Source organism: Macaca thibetana, chromosome 6, assembly GCF_024542745.1.
Source record: "Macaca thibetana thibetana isolate TM-01 chromosome 6, ASM2454274v1, whole genome shotgun sequence".
Lineage (NCBI taxonomy): Eukaryota > Metazoa > Chordata > Mammalia > Primates > Cercopithecidae > Macaca > Macaca thibetana.
Window position 1 is genome coordinate 131,455,450 of NC_065583.1, and position 18,002 is coordinate 131,473,451.

Sequence of the window (18,002 nt, forward strand, 5' to 3'; positions counted from 1 at the left end):
ACATTGGCTAAACCTCAGTTCTGCCCACTGGGAAAATTCTATTTCACCATTGGCCTTCAGGAATATCCCAGAAAAGGGCTGTAACGCTGCAGCTATTCACTTTCATGTGTATCTGCACATCATTTAAAACCATCTGTATAATAAGACCAAGTCTTCTCTTCCTCTGTCAACTGATTATAAGAAACTCCTCATGAAGCCATAAATACAGGTACATATACCCATGCACACATATCTATCTTCCTTCTTTTACAAGCAAACTGGTTTATCTTATTAAGTACCATAGCAGATTTTTATAAAAAAAATTATAATGGGACACGACAACTTTTATTACCAAATGCAAGCTTTGATGTTTTGTGTTTTAGACTATACCTAACTCTCTGACCATTTTCAATGTGTTTCTTTCTTCTTGAATTCTGTGATTTACCTTCTGTGTAATTTTATCCGCCTTGGACAGCCTCTTTCATTATTGAGTGGGTTAAGTAGGCTTACGCAATAAATTTACAAGTCACTAGCCCTAACCCTCCAAGATAAAGCTCTTACTTTCTCATTAATTTGGGCCATTCATTGTCCCTCTGCAACGCTTACTTTATTTATTTCTATCAATCACATATTACTCTATTATTTTACCAGTCATCACAGCTTTTGAGATTTTTCATTAGATTTTAAATATCTTAGGACAGGAGCCACAAAATCGTTGTCTTTTCATTCCCAGGCTTGAGGCAATACCTAGGTATTTGGCAATGTTTAATATCTGGCACATGTTCAATACAGTAAAAATTACATAAATAAAAACTACAACAAAAACATAAGAAATAAATGAAAGTACAGAAATGAAAAGGACAGGATGGTAAAGATCAGAAAAAATATTAGAAAAGTTGGCTTTTTAGGTATGCATACAAGTGAGTTGGAATGGGATATGAAGAGATGGTGAGAAAGTACCTTGCTTGTTTTCATCTAGAAATTTCAATTAGGTACACATGGAGAATGTATAGAATTATAATATTCCCAACTCAGGCAAGCATTAAATATTATTTTTCTTATAAAGTACAAAACTCATCAATACAGATAAATTAGTGAAATTAATATATTTAGAACTCAGTTCATATGGACAAAGTGAGACTGTAATTAGCTCTCTAAGTAAATCTGTAGGTCATTGGTAAAACTGACACTGAGAAAAAGGGGACAGGTGGAAAGGAGATAGAAATGCATGAATGGTTAGACAAATATGCTCTATGGGGTGTATTTGGAATCAATCACTATTAATCTTGTTCAGTTAGGTGGGTAATTGTTTAACTAGACTGCTTTTCTGAACTTACCACTTGCTTTAGCCAATTTTTTCTATGTCTTTATTGATTGCCAATGACATTGTCATTTTGACGAATGCATTTATTTAAGGGCATGAAGCAATGATGATCTTGTCCCTTTGTCTTGCAGAAAAGTGATGTCCCTCTGGATTTCTGAGAGAAGATATACACAATAAAGGCATATTTAAAAAAAAATAGGGTATATGCAGAATAGGCAAGAAGAAGGAAGAGAAAAAAGAAAATGAAAATTTCAAGAAACCTGACATGGCAGAAAATATTTAATTGTTTGTTCCTATTTAAGATGTTTCTATTGTCCTCTGAGTTTGATAATTACGTGACACTCATATCATTTCCTTAAATAATAGTTTCTTAGTAAACTTGTGCAAGGTTCTAATTGGATGACTAGAAAGGGAGAAAGGATGCTAAAATGCAAATTATGTAATTGGATCACTCTTGATTCACTTTCTGGATGTTTTGTGCCTCTTGTGGTATTCTTCACCACCATAACAGAGTGATCACCTCACAAGACACTCTTGATTATTACCTCCCTGCATGCATTCCTCAGTGATAGTCTCTACTCTTTCTAATTTGACAAAAGGAAGTCTTCCCAAAATCCTGACTAGTCACCTATATTCACCTTGCCTCCTATGTCAGCTTTCTCACATTGTGGGCTTTGTTCTTTTTGTTTTCTGTTTTTAGTTCTGTTCTCTAAATGTCTGGAGACTGAGAAATAGCCTTTTCCCTTCCCTGCCCTTCCCTTCCCTTCCCTTCCTTTCCCTGCTCCCCTCCCCTCCTCCCTTCCCTTTTCTTCCCATCTTGTCTTTCTTTTCTTTTCTTACTTTTTCTCTTATCTTCTCTTCTCTCTTGTCTCTTCTCTCTTCTCTTCTTCTCTTTTCTTTTGTGAGACAGGGTGTCACTCTGTCACCCAGACTGAAGTGCAGTGGCACAATCTCTGCTTACCACAGCCTCCAACTCCCAGGCTCAAACAATTCTCCTGCCTCAGCCTCTCGAGTAGTTGGGACTACAGGCATGCATCACTACTGCTCAGCTTTTTTTTTTTTTTTTTTTAGTGGAGATGGGGTTTTACTATGTTCACCAGGCTGGTCTTGAACTTCTGACCTCAAATGATCCACCCACCTTGGCCTCCCAAAGTGCTGGGATTATAGGCATGAGCCACCATCCCCAGCTGATATTATTTTCTACCTCTAAGAAGTATTTTCCAGTTTGGCACATGTATTCATTAAGTGAAGGTTTAGTCTGACAACTGTATGAGAGTGAAAAAAACTTTAGTCTCATTTTGTCCATTACCATGGTAGGTCTTTGAGTAGCTTACTCCTACCATGCCATTTGCCATTTGCAGTAGACTGATTTACCACACTGTTGCATGTGATATGGTTTGGCTGTGTTCCCACTCAAATATTTAATTGTAGCTCCCATAATCCCCATGTGTCATAGACGGCACCCAGTGGGAAATAATTAAATCATGGGAGTAGGCTTTTCCCATGCTGTTCCCCTGATAGTCAATAAATCTCACATGATCTCATGGTTTTACAAAGGTCAGTTCCCCTGCACATGCTCTCTTGCCTGCTGCCATGTAAGATGTACCTTTGCTAGACTTTTGTCTTTCACCATGATTGTGAAGCCTCCTTAGCCATGTTGAACTGTGAATTCATTAAACCTCTTTTTCCTTATAAATTACCCAGTCTCAGGTATTTCTTCATACCAGTATGTAAATGCATGAATACTGTAAGCCGGTACTGGGAGGGGAGCAGTGCAATTAAGATACACAAAAATATAGAAGCAACTTTAGAACTGGATAACAGGTGGAGGTTGAAACAATTTGGAGGACTCAGAAGAAGGCAGGAACGTGTGGGAAAGTTTGGAGCTTCCTAGAAACTTGTTGAAAGTTTTTGATCAAAAATTGCAGGCTGAGGTGACATCAGATGGAGATGAGGAACATATGGGAACTGGAGCAAAGGTATTCTTGTTATGCTTTAGCAAAGAGATTGCAGGCATTTTGCCCCTGCCCTAGAGATCTTTGTAATTTTAAACTTGAGAGAGATGGAATTTCTAAGCAGCAAAGCATTCAAGAAATGACTTGGGTGCTCTTAAAAGCATTCAGTTTTATTCATTCATAAAGATGCATTTTGAAATTGGAACTTATGTTTAAAAGTAAAGCAGAGCATAAAAGTTTGGAAAATTTGTAATAGAAAAGAAAAACCCATTTTCTGAGGAGCAATTTAAGCTGGCTACAGAAATTTGCATAAGAAACAAGGAGCCAAATGTTAATCACCAAGACGATGGGGAAAACGTCTCCAGGGCATATCATAGGTCTTAATGGCAACCTCTATTATCACAAGCCAGGAGGAAAAAATGGTTTCATGGGTCAGGCCTAAGGCCTTGCTGCCCTGTGTAGTGTTGGGACATGGTGCTTTGCATCCCAACCATGGATAAAAGGGACAAAGGACAACTCAGGGCTGCGGCTTCAAGGAGTGCAAGTCCCAAGCCTTGGTGGTTCACACATGGTGTTTGGCCTGTGGGTGCACAGAAGTCAAGAACTGAGGTTTGAGAACCTCTGCCTAGATTTCAGAGGATGTATGGAAATGTATGGATGTCCAGGCAGAGATTGTGCTGCAGATGCTGAGCCCTCATAGAGAACCTCTGCTACAGCAGTGTGGAAGCAAAGTATGGAGTGGGAACACCCATGCAGAATCTTTACTGGGGAACTGCCTGAAGTCTTGAGAAGTGGACCACCGTCCTCCAGATCCCAGAAGGGTAGATCCAACAAAAACTTGCTCTAGGTGACTGGAACAGCTGCAGATACTGAATGCCAGCCCATGACAGAAGCCAGAGGGGGGCTGTACCCTGCAAAGCCACAGGGTTGGAACTGTCCAAGGCCATGGGAACCCACTTCTTGCATCAGTATGACCAGGATGTGAGACATATAGTCAAAGGAGATCATTTTAGAGCTTTAAGATTTGACTGCCCCACTGGATTTTGGACTTGCATGGAACCTATAGCCCCTTTGTTTTGGTCAATTTCTCTCATTTGGAATGGGTGTATTTACCCAATGCCTGTACCCCCATTGTATCTAGGAAGTAATTAACTTGCTTTTGATTTTACAAGATCATAGGCAGAAGGGACTTGCCTTGTCTCAGATGAGACTTTGGACTGTGGACTTTTGAGTTAATGCTGAAATGAGTTGTGACTTTGGAGGACTGTAGGTAAGGCATAATTGGTTTTGAAATGTAAGAACATGAGATTTGAGGGGGGGCAGGCATGAGATGATATGGTTTGGCTGTGTTCCCACCAAGATCTCATCTTGCATTGTAGCTGCCATAATTCCCATGTGTTGTGGGAGAGACCATGTGGGAGGTAGTTGAATCATGGGGGCAGGTTTTCCCCATGCTGTTCTCATGACAGTCAATAAGTCTCACAGATCTTATGGTTTTATAAAGGGCAGTTCCCTTGCACACGCTCTCTTGCTTGCCACTATGTAAAATGTGCCTTTCCTCCTTCACCTTCTGCCATGATTGTGAGACCTCCTCAGCCATGTGGAACTGTGAGTCCATTAAACCTCTTTTTCATTATAAATTACCCAGTCTAGGGTATTACTTCATAGCAATATGATAATGGACTAATACACCATGTGTTTACGTTTATTTATTTATTTATTTATTTAGAGACAGAGTCTCGCTCTGTCACCCAGGCTGGAGTGCAGTGGCACAATCTCGGCTCACTGCAAGCTCTGCCTCCTGGGTTCATGCCATTCTCCTGCCTCAGCTTCCCAAGTAACTGGGACTACAGGCGCCTACCACCATGCCCGGCAATTTTTTTTGTATTTTTTTTAGTAGAGACGGGGTTTCACCATGTCAGCCAGGATGGTCTCAATCTCCTGACCTTGTGATCTGACTGCCTCAGCCTCCCAAAGTGCTGGGATTACAGGCATAAGCCACCATGCCCTGCCACCATTTGTTATTATTCTGCAGTTCTTCCACAAAAAGGTTGGTCATTTTTTCCCATCCCTTTTGTTTTTTGGTGGGAGAGTGCTTGGCCATATGACTTTTTTTTTGGCCAATGAAATATAAGGGAGAAATGATAGTGTGCCTGTTTCAAGCTTCAGCCTTCTTTTCCTCCTGTCTTCTGGACATCACTGTAAATAGAATATGCCAAGGTCAGTCTGATGGCTCATGGAGGATGGCCCAAGGAGGATGAGACACATCTTCCTTGGAGATCTACAACATTGAATAGCTGTCACTAGATACCAGAGTCAAAGCAGAATTGCCCTAGTCACCCACACATTTATGAGAATATGTGAGTGTTGTTTATGGAGTTGTGAAAGGATTTGTTATATAGCAATATGGTTTCATTAATTGACTAATGTACCCCTCTTATGTGCTCCTGTATTTCCTTCATTTAACATTTTGCACTATATTTCAATTGCATGCTTAATTAATCATCCATCATCCTTCTTGACAGCAATTTCAGAGAAATTAGAGGTTATATCCATCTCAATTCCCAAAATGTCCGCTGTGCCTTTCATAGAGCTAGGCATAAAACAAGTATTCATTACATAGCTGTTTAATTTAACTTTTACCAGATTGTAAGATTTTTATGGACAAGTATTTTATTTTATTTACTTATCATTTACTTTCAACCTGCAACTACATCACCTATAAAGTTATATATTTTATATACACATATATGTGGGTGTATATATATATATATATACACACACCCATATATACGTAAGTATTATATCTAAATAAACAACATATGTGAATAAGTATATACATAAATGTGTAGTGTAAGTTTAAGGTAAATGGGTTATAACAAACATGACCAGATTAACAGGAAGAGTAGAAGGTGAGAGACTGAATACACAAATATTGACTAGACCACATACAAAAATGGACATCTGAAACAAAGTCAGCAACAACCTGACCAGGAAATCAGCTCATTATTTACATAACCAGCTCAGGAGAGCCAAACTGCTGTAAGGGGGTGGTAGTAGGAAGTCAGTCTGCCATCCCTACGGTAGTCCATGAAGCCAAACATTAACCCCTATAACAAGTAGCCTAAAATGGATAGGGCTTGATCAATAACTGACAGCTTTTCTAATTTTTGTCCCTGATTCCAACTTAGGAACCAACGAAAGCCAAATATGAAACCTTAATCAATCGCATAAGATGACTGCTTCTAATTAGACCACCTACAGTTTCCCATGCTAACAGCCACTGATCAGGACACACCTGAAGCCTTCCCGTTTGTCCACTGTAAAACTTCCCCACTCCTCCACCTTCTCTGAAGTCTCTGTTAAAATGCAAATAACAGTGGCTGACTCCCTTGCTATAGCAAGATTTGAATAAATAGTCTTTACTTTTTCTAATTAGCTTGGACTTCGTTTATTTCCAATGAACTGATTTTGAAGTCAGCATTTTTGTCTGGTCACCTAGTTGTGACCTGCTGGATACAAAACAGGGCTCTAAGCTAAAATTGCTTATAAGAGAGAGAAAGGGCATGTAAAATGTGTAGGTCTGGGAGGACAAAGGCTGATGGAGTTTTAGCTGTGTATATTTCACAGTTAAGGAAAGCATAAAATATTTAAAAGGGAGAAAGATCTTGTCATATGGATTATGAAAGTCATATGAAATATTTTGTAAAATATAACTACTGATAATAAATTATATGAAAATTTTTTTGAATAATACTTCTTACTGGGTTAAGATTAAAATAGTGGAATTTGGAATCATACTGAAAAATACACTGTCTCTGAAAATGACAGGAATAAGAAGAGTTTAGCTCCACACAAGGACAGTATAACACTTGTAGAACACCATGCTGAAAGTGAGTATATGTATTTCATTTGGTATGTATATGTACCTCTTCTTGAAGGGGTCATTTATCTAAGAAAATACTGAAAAGGTTTTATTTTAGCAGTAACTACCCCTGAGAATGATGTGTTCAACTCCCATCTTTCCAGTGGAAAAGCGTGCTTCCTTAATAATATGCCAGTTTACTTTCAGAACTCTTAGTCACTTTTTATTAAGCAGTCACTTTTATTACATAGAATTTTATGAAACCTCAGTCTCACATTCATTTTGAAGCTCTTATCTTCACCTGCTAAGTCTAGACCAGTAATATCTGAGTCTTGGAGTGGAGCGGTCACGTGGTCTGCTCTTTAGCAGCAACTTTCCTCCCTGCCTCCGCCCTGTTCCTGACCCTCAGATAGAGTCCTGGGACAAGCAAAAGACAGACTCCTCCATGACCATAGAAGCCGATAGCCCCCCACCTTTGTGGATGTCACTCATAATGTAAAAAATAAAAATAAAAATTGATTGATGCTAAAACGTTTAAAAATGTAATAAAAATTAAATAATTCTTATGGGATAAAATATATGTTTTAAAATCCATCACTTAGGTGAATAAATTTAGGCATTTAATGAGATTTACTGTCAGAAGAATCAAAGGCAATATATTAATATTGTACCCTTTTAAATATTTTTTCCGATTAACTAAAGAATAATATGTTAATTTTAATGTGTTAGCCTATGCAATTGAGAAATGAATCCCAAGCTAGCAGATAAAAAACTAATAACAAAACAGTTTATCTTTCATTTTAGTTACTACTATAGTGCAAGCATTTGTTGGAGAATAAAATGATCTTAACAACCAATTTGTCAATACCTTCTCACCTTTTACTCTGTTTTTCTACCCAAATTTTAAAAATTAAAATAAAACACTAGAAGCATAGACACACTAGAAACACTTACAAAATAATACTAGGTGAGGAAATTAGTTCACTTCTTTAGCTCCATAAATACAAATATGAAAAACATGCACTTATATAAATGTTAGATGCTTTTTATTTCCAGAGTTTCTAAGTTAAAAATAAGCTGTTAATAACTATACATAGCATTTTCCCTAAGTATGCTAAAGTAAGTCAATAAAAATACTTTAATCTTTAAATTATTAGGTTCAATATTTAGATGAAGGGATAACATGTACTTCCCATAAATATGATGTTGGCCAGAATCACAACAACTAGAGCCAATAAATATCCTTTTATATTAGGTGAGAAGTTAGAGAAGGCAACCATTCTCCATGGACACTAAGAGATTTGCAGTTTGCTTATGTTAATTGTATCAAGAGCATAAACACAAGGACTGTGATCCAACAGCAGCACATGGAGAAGACACATTCTTGTGAAGGATTAAAGGTTCGATGAAGTGCAAAATTTGTATAATTGATAAAACCTTGGACCAGACGTATATAGGTATAAGATAAATGGAAATCCTTCCTCCCTCCCTCCGTCCCTCCGTCCCTCCGTCCCTCCCTCCCTCCCTCCCTCCCTCCCTCCCTCCCTTCCTTCCTTCCTTCCTTCCTTCCTTCCTTCCTTCCTTCCTTCCTTCCTTCCTTCCTTCCTTCCTTCCTTCCTTCCTTCCTTCCTTCCTTCCTTCCTTCCCTCCTTCCTTCCTTCCTATCTTTCTTTCCTTCGTTCTTTCATCTACGATTCCAAGTTTAAATCGAGGAACACAAGTAAAATTTCTGTTTTCAGCACCACGGAGAGTTCCTCGCTCCCAACATACAATTTCTTTTTCTTTTCATTCTTTTCTTTTTTTTTTTCTTTCTTTCTTTTTTTTTTTTTTTAAATACTTTAAGTTTTGGGATACATGTACAGAATGTGCAGGTTTGTTACACAGGTATACATGCACCATGATGGTTTGCTGCTTATTTGTTTGTTTAGGGCTAAGAAAAAGTCAGAAAGTCTAAATTTTTGTCAGTGAAAGTGAAGAATACAGAGAAAAGTACCTGAGTGAAAAAGGTTGTCAGTTTAAAAAATAGCCTGCGTTGTGCTTTTATTATAGTTAAAAATAACATATTATTAACTGAATTAATTTTTATAAACTTAACTCACTACATAGAATGGAATTTTTTCTGATAAACTCATAGCTTAGATTTTGTGATAAAATACAGTATTTCACCTGGAGTAATCGTTTGCCTAGGTTGTTGATTAAAATTCTGTTATCTAAAAGCTGGTTTTATAAAGACATCACAGATAGATATAGTGCCATTAATTATACTTTAATTGAGTAATTATTGGCCATTGTGGAGTACTCATGTCAGATCACCATGAAGGCTTTCTTGGAATAGAAGAAAACATGAATCTGGACTAATTTTTCTAATTTTTTTATATTTTTACTTAATTTACAGTGTGCAATATTTTGTACTACCAGACATTTGAACTAATGGCTAGTATCTGCTTCTCTTTTATTTTTAATATTATAATCAAATGTATGTGAGAGAAGATTAAGAAAATAAAGAGTAATTAGTAAGTTGATAGGTTATGAAGTCTCCTGCAGTATAATTACTGTAAATAGATAATGATGACGTACTTACAGTTCCAAAAATGAATTTGGATTTCACACATTTTCTTTTAAGATTTAATCTTTTACTTCTCCTTCTATTTCTCCTCTTACCTCTCTCCAACCTCCTCTCTCCCACACTATCCTCCTCACTTTACTTTTCCTTTTTCACCTTTTCTAATTTCTTTTATAAACTATATTAGAATATAAGCCCTATATATAATAGAACCCCTATAATAGATTATAACATAAAGCCAAAAGTGAAAGTGTTTGATAATGGCTCTTCTCCAAAAGTATGCATAGAAAGATGTATTGATATGAGAATATTCTGTGCTGTCTATTCTTGTTTGATTATAGTCAATCTCCTTTCTCATCTAGAGTCTTTCCTGTACTCTACTATCTGCCTAAAATGTTCTATCATCCCCTTCTTACTTTTATATGATCAATTTCATCTGTCTTTCAGTTCAACATAATTCCTTCTAGAAAATTTGCCTAGCTTCTTAACCTCATCAGATACGAAGTCCTCTTTTATGATCCAATAACTTTGTGGAATTATTTTCAGCATTATATTTAACTCATTTTTAAATAACTACTTGTTTATACATCTTTTCCCACAAAAGCATAGACACCTTTTAAGAATAAATATTTTTTTGAGACATAGTCTCACTCTGTCACCCAGGCTAGAGTGCAGTGGCATGATCTAGACTCACTGCAACCTCCGCCTCCCAGGTTCAAGTGATTCTCCTGCCTCAGACTCCCAAGTAGCTAAGATTACAGGTGCCCACCACCATGCCCAGCTAATTTGTGTATTTTTAGTAGAGACAGGTTTCACCATGTTAGCCAGGCTGGTCTCAGACTCCCAACCTCAGGTGATCTACCCATCTCGGCCTCCCAAAGTGCTGGGATTACAGGCATGAGACACCGCACCCAGCCAAGAATAAATATTTTTAAGTTATTCTTATTTTATTTAGAATTTTGTATGGTACCTGATACAAGTTGAGGTTCAAAACGTGTGAATTAAAGAAAGAACTAAAAAATTAATTTATGTAACATAATTAATATGTATTTAATTATTTTGGTTATTTATTTGCTTAAGGGACCATATTCGATATAATTTAGTTAATTAATTAATGTATTTTGAGACAAAATCTTGCTCTTTTGATCAGGCTGGAGTGTAGTGTCAGGAACGTAGTTCACTGCAGCATAGAAATCCTGGGCTTAAGCAATCCTCCCCCCTTAGCCTCCCAAGTAGCTGGGACTACAGATGCCCAGCTAATCTTAATTAAAAAATTATTTTGGAGATGGGATCTTGGTATGTTGCCCGGATTGGTCTGAAGCTCTTGGTCTCAAGGGATTCTCCCACTTCAGCCTCCTAAAGTGTTAGGATTATATTGGGATTATAAGCATGAACAACCACATGGAGCCTAGATAGTGCTTTTTTATTTTTAAAGCAATAAATAATTCCTTGCTCCAAGTTTTCAGAAAGAAAAAACATATATTTTAGAATACAAATTGACATTATATTTCATAAATATGTAGCTTGATTTACTGGCATGTGAAAGATATGAACTGGTGCTTTTAAAAATTAGTCGTTGATCAGCTCTTAGAGTAACATGTAGATAAAGGTTCTAACTCAATGCCTGTTGTATAGTTGCTTAATGAATAATGAATGCATTATTGAATGGAAAAACTTTCTCTTAAATCCTTTCTCTCTCAGTGATGAACATCTCTTTGTTCTACATTTTATCTTGATTTTTCAAAAGATTTTCTTCATTGTCTTCTATTAACCAATGAATGTGGGCCATCTTGGGCCCACTACTATGATGGAACAATAAAACAGAGGCTGGGTTCTTGAAAACTTCCAAGTTACAGAGATACTTTCCCACAGGAGATAAATAAAATTCTATTTGCTTCTGCTGTGTTTGTGTTACAGAACATAGATCCTATTTAAAATACTCCTATTAATTAATATACCCTCACTAGCCGTATACGAGAGTTTCTATAATGTAGCAATAGCTATTTTAGATGTTCTAAATGTTTACCAGTATGATGGTGTGAAAAAGAATTTTATTCTCTTGATTAAAGTAGAAATTTCCCTATGTTTTTTCTATGTGTTTTCTAAGATATTCCTACATCTATAGGCATTGCATTTGTATTATAAAGCAATGTCCCCTCAGTCTCTACTTGTTCCGCTTTATGATGTTACTTGGTGAACAGAAAGTTTTTACATTAATGTTGTTAAGGTTTTCCTTCATAATTTTTTACTTTATATTAGGTTTGAGAATTATTTTTCTAACCAGATATTATGAAGATATTCTTCAGTAAGACTTTTAGAAGTATCTCCTTCACATTTGGATCTTTACTCCACCAGGAATTAATGTTTGTGTGGATAAACAAAAATTATAGGAGGCAATTGTGTTGGACTGAGCTCCTGCACTAGGCCCCAAGAGACCAGGCCAAACCAAAGCTTAAGGAAACAGATAGGTTCCCAAATAGATCAGTTATTCCAGAAATCAGGAGACTCTAGTCTACCTGAGTCATTGTAATAAGGAAGTCATTTGTGCTTTAACCATTACAAATAAAGTAACCTCATGTCAACCAACGAGTTCTTTTTCTTTCCATTGTTCTGTTTCCATGTTTCCTCCTTTCAAAAGGTTCTGCCATTGCCCAGTGGGAGCTCTCATCCTATTTTGTAGGATCGAAGCTACCATAATTCCTGAATGACAAAAAAAGCCAATTAATTAGATCTTTACTAAACTTGTTGTAATTTTGTCTTTTGACAATATTTAATGTGGGATAGGGAAAGGTATTTAAGCAAGTTTTTTTTTTTTTTTTTTTTTTGCTTATATTTATCTGTAATATGAATGGCAGGAAAGAAGATGAACTAAAAATATTCTTCACTCAGGTTAAATAAATATTTTTAGGTTGAAACAAAGTGAATCAATTAAAATGTTTTAGCTTATAATACTATAACTCATATAATATAATAGCTTTCAGAATTAAAAATTGGTGTGGGAGATATTGGAACCATAATTAAGGAAGAATTAGAATTTATAGCTGGTCAATTTTGTTATTGTATGATTAGAGAACAAGGGTAGAATCAAACATAAAAAGTAGAGGAGAATTGGGGGGATGATAATAAAATATTTATCTCTGATCATGTTAGACAAGATATTAAAAAAACTCATATTCTGGGTGACTACATTCCTTATGGCCTTGATTCATAATGGGCATAATGTCAACATCCAGGAAATGGTTGCTGACTGAATGTGAATTGTTCAATGAATAAAAGCCAAGGGAAAGAATTAATATTGAGGTGTTATCAGATAGCCAGACATTATTATCTTCAGAAATGAAAATTTTGAGACTCTCAATGGGTACCACCAGTCTATTATTTCCAGAAAGCCAGCTAAGGCAGGGCTTAGCATATGGAACTGGGATCTCACCCCTGAGGGGTAAGAAAGTATGCAATTTGAATACCTGTGCTGGTGATGCTAGCTTAATCTGTGAGTTTATAGTTGATTCACCTTGCTCTCTAATATACTTTATTCTTGCTGAGCATGAGGCTTTCCTGTTCACAGGCATTATTTGTTGTCAGAAGGAGGCCGAGCAGATACAGGTGAGTATTGATTCTAGTGCAAAGAGGAACAGAGAAAATGCTGAATACGATGTGACAGGCAGGCACTCAAGCAGAAATACTGAGGAGAATTCCAAAGATGTTAGACTGGACACTGGCAACCCATCTGAAACGATGGATATTTTAAGGTTTGTTAACATTTCATAATAGAATAGATAAAACACTATCTATTAAAAAAAATGAAGTTAAATTGGGTACTCTAACTCTTCAGCCAAAACCAGACTAATACAATAATAATAGTTACCATTTATTAATTAGATACTTTTCCCAATAAGCTATTTGATTCTCACAACGCCTTTATGAGGTAGCTTTGATTACTTAACTCACTTATCTGAAATGGAAAATGAAAGGTTAAGTGGCTTTCCCTAGATCATTCAAGAAGTAAATGGCAGAAGCAGGGATCCAAATTTATGTCTGCCTGTCCCTAAATCTAGCAAGTTTATTTCTAAACTATTTCACCTTCCCACCTGGAGAAGCTACTACAGAGAATACAATTTCTGAGATGCAGAAAAAGGATTTGCTCATAGAACACATACTCCTGCCTGCCGAGTGATGCTTAAAATCCCCTTAACAGGGTGTTAAAGTTTTTGCTTCCACGGTCTGAGATAAGGTTTAAAATGCAAATAAACTTGAGAGATAGCATTTGGTTGTAAATTCATGAAAATAAAATAAAATCTTTTTGTGAGCAGATTTGTTGAGGGAATAAAGATTATATGCCACATGGTACATAAAGGAGGAAGAAAACCGGGGCAGGGGAAAGGGAAGGAGAGCAGGGACCATGCAAGATAAGAAAGATGATCTTGTCCTGCATCACTGTTACTCCTAGGTGACAATCGATTCTAAGTCTTGTGCTGATATGTCATTAGGATCTTTAGAGAAGCAATAACAACAGAAATAAAAACATCGTTTTAGATAGACTTCCATATTTTAGAAATATAAAAAGGGAATAAAAACAATAATACTTAGAGGAAAGTAAACATACTTAATTCCTCATTTTGATTTCCTGAAAAGTGCTACGAAGCCATAATGCTACATTTTGCTTTCCCCTTTTATATTTTTCTCTTTAAAAGCTGTGCTTTCAATTGTGCTCGGAGAGCCATTTCTACCTGCCAATGTTGTCTCTGGGAAAAAAGGCAAGCTAAAAGGACATTTCTGCTGCTTGTGTAATATCAGAAAATGTGCACACCTGCTACAAATATGTTACAATAGTAACATCTGGAAAGAGAGTTTCCGATCTGATTCAATCATTGACATTCAGCAACAAATATACATCTATTCTTATACTTTTCCTTCTATCTTCTCCAATCCCTGGTTAGTAACAACCCCCTAAAAAAAGAAACCTTTAAAAATGCCTGCATTTCTCTCCTAAATTTGAAATTATCCCAAAGTGTATAATGTTTAACATTTGATTGGAAAATTGCACACATTAAAGAGTGTTCAATATTAAAACTGGAATCATTTTGCTGAATTCTCAGCGTTTTCTATTAACATTATATAATTAGCTGACCTGTGTTAAACAACTGAAGAAAGTACTAAGCAAATCACAAAATTAAAACTTCAGTATTTGGTATATGCATGAGTAATGTCTACGGAAGTTTAAATTATCAAATGGGAAGATTTAAAAGAACGCTAGTTTATAGCAATAAAACAAAATACTTTTAGAAGAAGTTGGTAACGAAATCTCTAGGACTTTAATTTCTTTCTCTCCCTCACTAGCTTTTTTTTTTGCCAAACATACATGTCTTCTCAACTAATTTTTTAAAATCATCATTTCCACTATGACAAAAAGTAAAATAAAATCAAATTTTTTTTTCCTGTGGAATTTCAAGAACTGCTGTTAATCAGCAGAAAATGTTTCCATGAACAATTTTAACTTTGCCAATTTAAATTGTATCATTTTGGGCTTCATATAGCTGAAAATTCTTATTTATGTTGATGTAAAGAAAAAAGTGAAAAGAATTCAATAAGGCAGTTTATTTCAAAATTAAAGTAAAATAAAACAATAAGTATTATACACACACACACACACGCTCCCTAATAAATAACTGACATAATGTTAAGCTTAAATAAAATAAATAAATGAGACCACAAGTTCCCTCTGAGCGTTTTACTAACCATTATGCATTATGAATTGTCAAAGGTAGATAAAATATAGAATATTGTCCAAATTCACTGGGTTACGGGAACAGTTTTAAACAATTACAAGTACTACAATTATTGATTATAATATGCCATATCCTGCCTAAAGGAGTTTGCATATTTCATTCGATCCGCTAACAATGACACCATCTTGTGAGCAATGTCTTTTATTAGTTCAGTTGAAAAGAATTGGAATCAAGTTCTTACATTTTAGGCAATCGTCACCAGACAGACAAAGTAGAAAAGAAAATTTTTGAACCCATGTCTCTGATCCCCACTTCTGTCTTTCTTATTCTGCTCTATTCCCAACAACAGTGTAAATTGAATCCTGATTAACATAGTATGTCAGTCCCCAAACAAAATGTTCACTGATACTTGTGGTCTTTTTTCAAGCAGAGACAGAAATCTCATGAAGGAGTTACTTACATTAGACAGCACTCAGCACATATAGCCTATGGCAATTTATTTGTTAGCAATGCCTCTATTTTCAAGTAAATAAACTTGATCTGCACAAAGAATCCTAATGTAAAGTGGATGATTACATTAATTATTTTCAAATGTATGTAGTTTTTCATGTAGTATAAGACCACTATTAACCATTACTTACCCTCTGATTTTTCATCTATCTATTTTAATAAGAATAATGCATCTGGGAAGTAATCCAATGCTTGAAATATAATTCAAGTGCTATGTTGCCAGATCTATATTTGGGTGAAAACAAAATGATAAAATAAAAGAATGAATAAAAAGAAGAAGGGGGAAAGTGAAAGAAGAAAGAAAGGAAAGAAAACAAGAAGAAAGGAAAGAAGAAGGAAGGAAGTTACTTAAATAAAAGGAAACATTTTATGTTCTGCATTTAAAAGTGATAAAAGTTTATCAGTAATTGACCAAAGTAGCAAATATATTGTAAATCTTATCTATAGATCTTAATCATACCTCAGTTTTATTTTAAAAATTCTTAAGTAAGTCACTAGCTTGAATTACTGTTATTTTAAGATATTAAGGGATTTGTCTGCCCATTATATATTTAATATAAAATACACCAGGCTACTGCTAGTTTTCCACTGTTCCTATCAGCAAAACTCTTTGAGCACTACTTCCATATTTTTATGTGTTTGGAGCACATAGTATTTTTATTGTATTTAAGTTGAAAATGTTTTATTGCTCTGTACTAAAACTTTTGAGTCATAATATATTTATTTCTCATTTATTTTAACTGTGTCTTAACACTTATAGCAGTTCATGTTTGCTATGTATCTTAATTATCCATCTAGTTATAATTCATACATTTGTTATTTGCGTTTTAAGACATATGCAAAATAAACATTTTCGAAAGCTTAACTTCATCAGGATTTCTATCCTCCAATTTAATGCCAGTATTATTCATTTAACAGAACTTCAGAATGGATAAAATTCCTATTGAAGCATTTATGTTTGCGAAAGAATGCAATGTGCATTACCTTACAGTTTTCAGAGCTACATTTTTACATTTTAGGGAAATTAGAACTAAAATATCCCATGTTGAGAAAAACAGTAGGAAATTTCCAACGTGACTGAGGTTTGCATTGACCTGACATGTGTGGGGTGGTGGTTTTAGATTGGAGCAGAAGACTGTAAGGCACCCCTCTGGCAAAATAACGTAAGGTAGTAAATAATGGGGTCTCGCTCATTGGTTTAACTTATGTATTTCAAGACATGCGAGAAACTAAAACAGGTCCTGATTACATTCTTATGATTCTGTTTCCAATGAAGATGCTGAGCTACTACTCTTAGCTTTCTCCTCAAAGAGCAATCCTTGGAAGGAATACAGAAGGGAAATTAGAAAAAGAGAAAAACAGTAGGAAATTTCCAACGTGACTGAGGTTTGCATTGACCTGACCTTGGCCCACACACATTCACCAACGACGCACCTGTTCAGTCTGTGTCAACTCAGCCCTACCTCACCTTTTGCTTTGGATAAACAGTGCCAGCCATGATCCACCTGGATAGTGACGTAACGCTCAGCTTCATGTGTCCTCATGAGTAAAATCAGGACACCATTGAGCCTCTGTGCCTTAAATAGCTGGCAAAACCATGTGGAGTTAACTCTGGGTAAAGTTGCATGCTGCTGTCCTCTAAACTCTTAGAGCTGGAGAATTAAAAGCTCAGGTGCAGTCCTTTCTAAAACCACTTTTTTACTGGGAGCAAAGGATAAAACCCAGAGTTGAGGCATTCCAATGAGTAATAGCTAAATGTGCGTTGTGGCACTCAGGGCTTTTAATACTCGGGCCAGTCAACCCTAATACTAAATTCAGACGTGATCAGATGGTGATCCGGTTTCTTTTCTTATGAGTTGACTGGCAAGTAGCTGACAACATTAGGAGATTATGAACTTGTGCGCCTAAATAACAACATATTTGAGGAGCATGATTACTTCAAAAAATATATATAATACTTCTGATGCTTCCCCATCAGAAGCAGACATATATAATAAGGGCAACCATATGATCCATCATTCATATTAGCATATTCTAGAAGTGGAAGCAGACACTATTAACAATTCTACCGAGACAACAG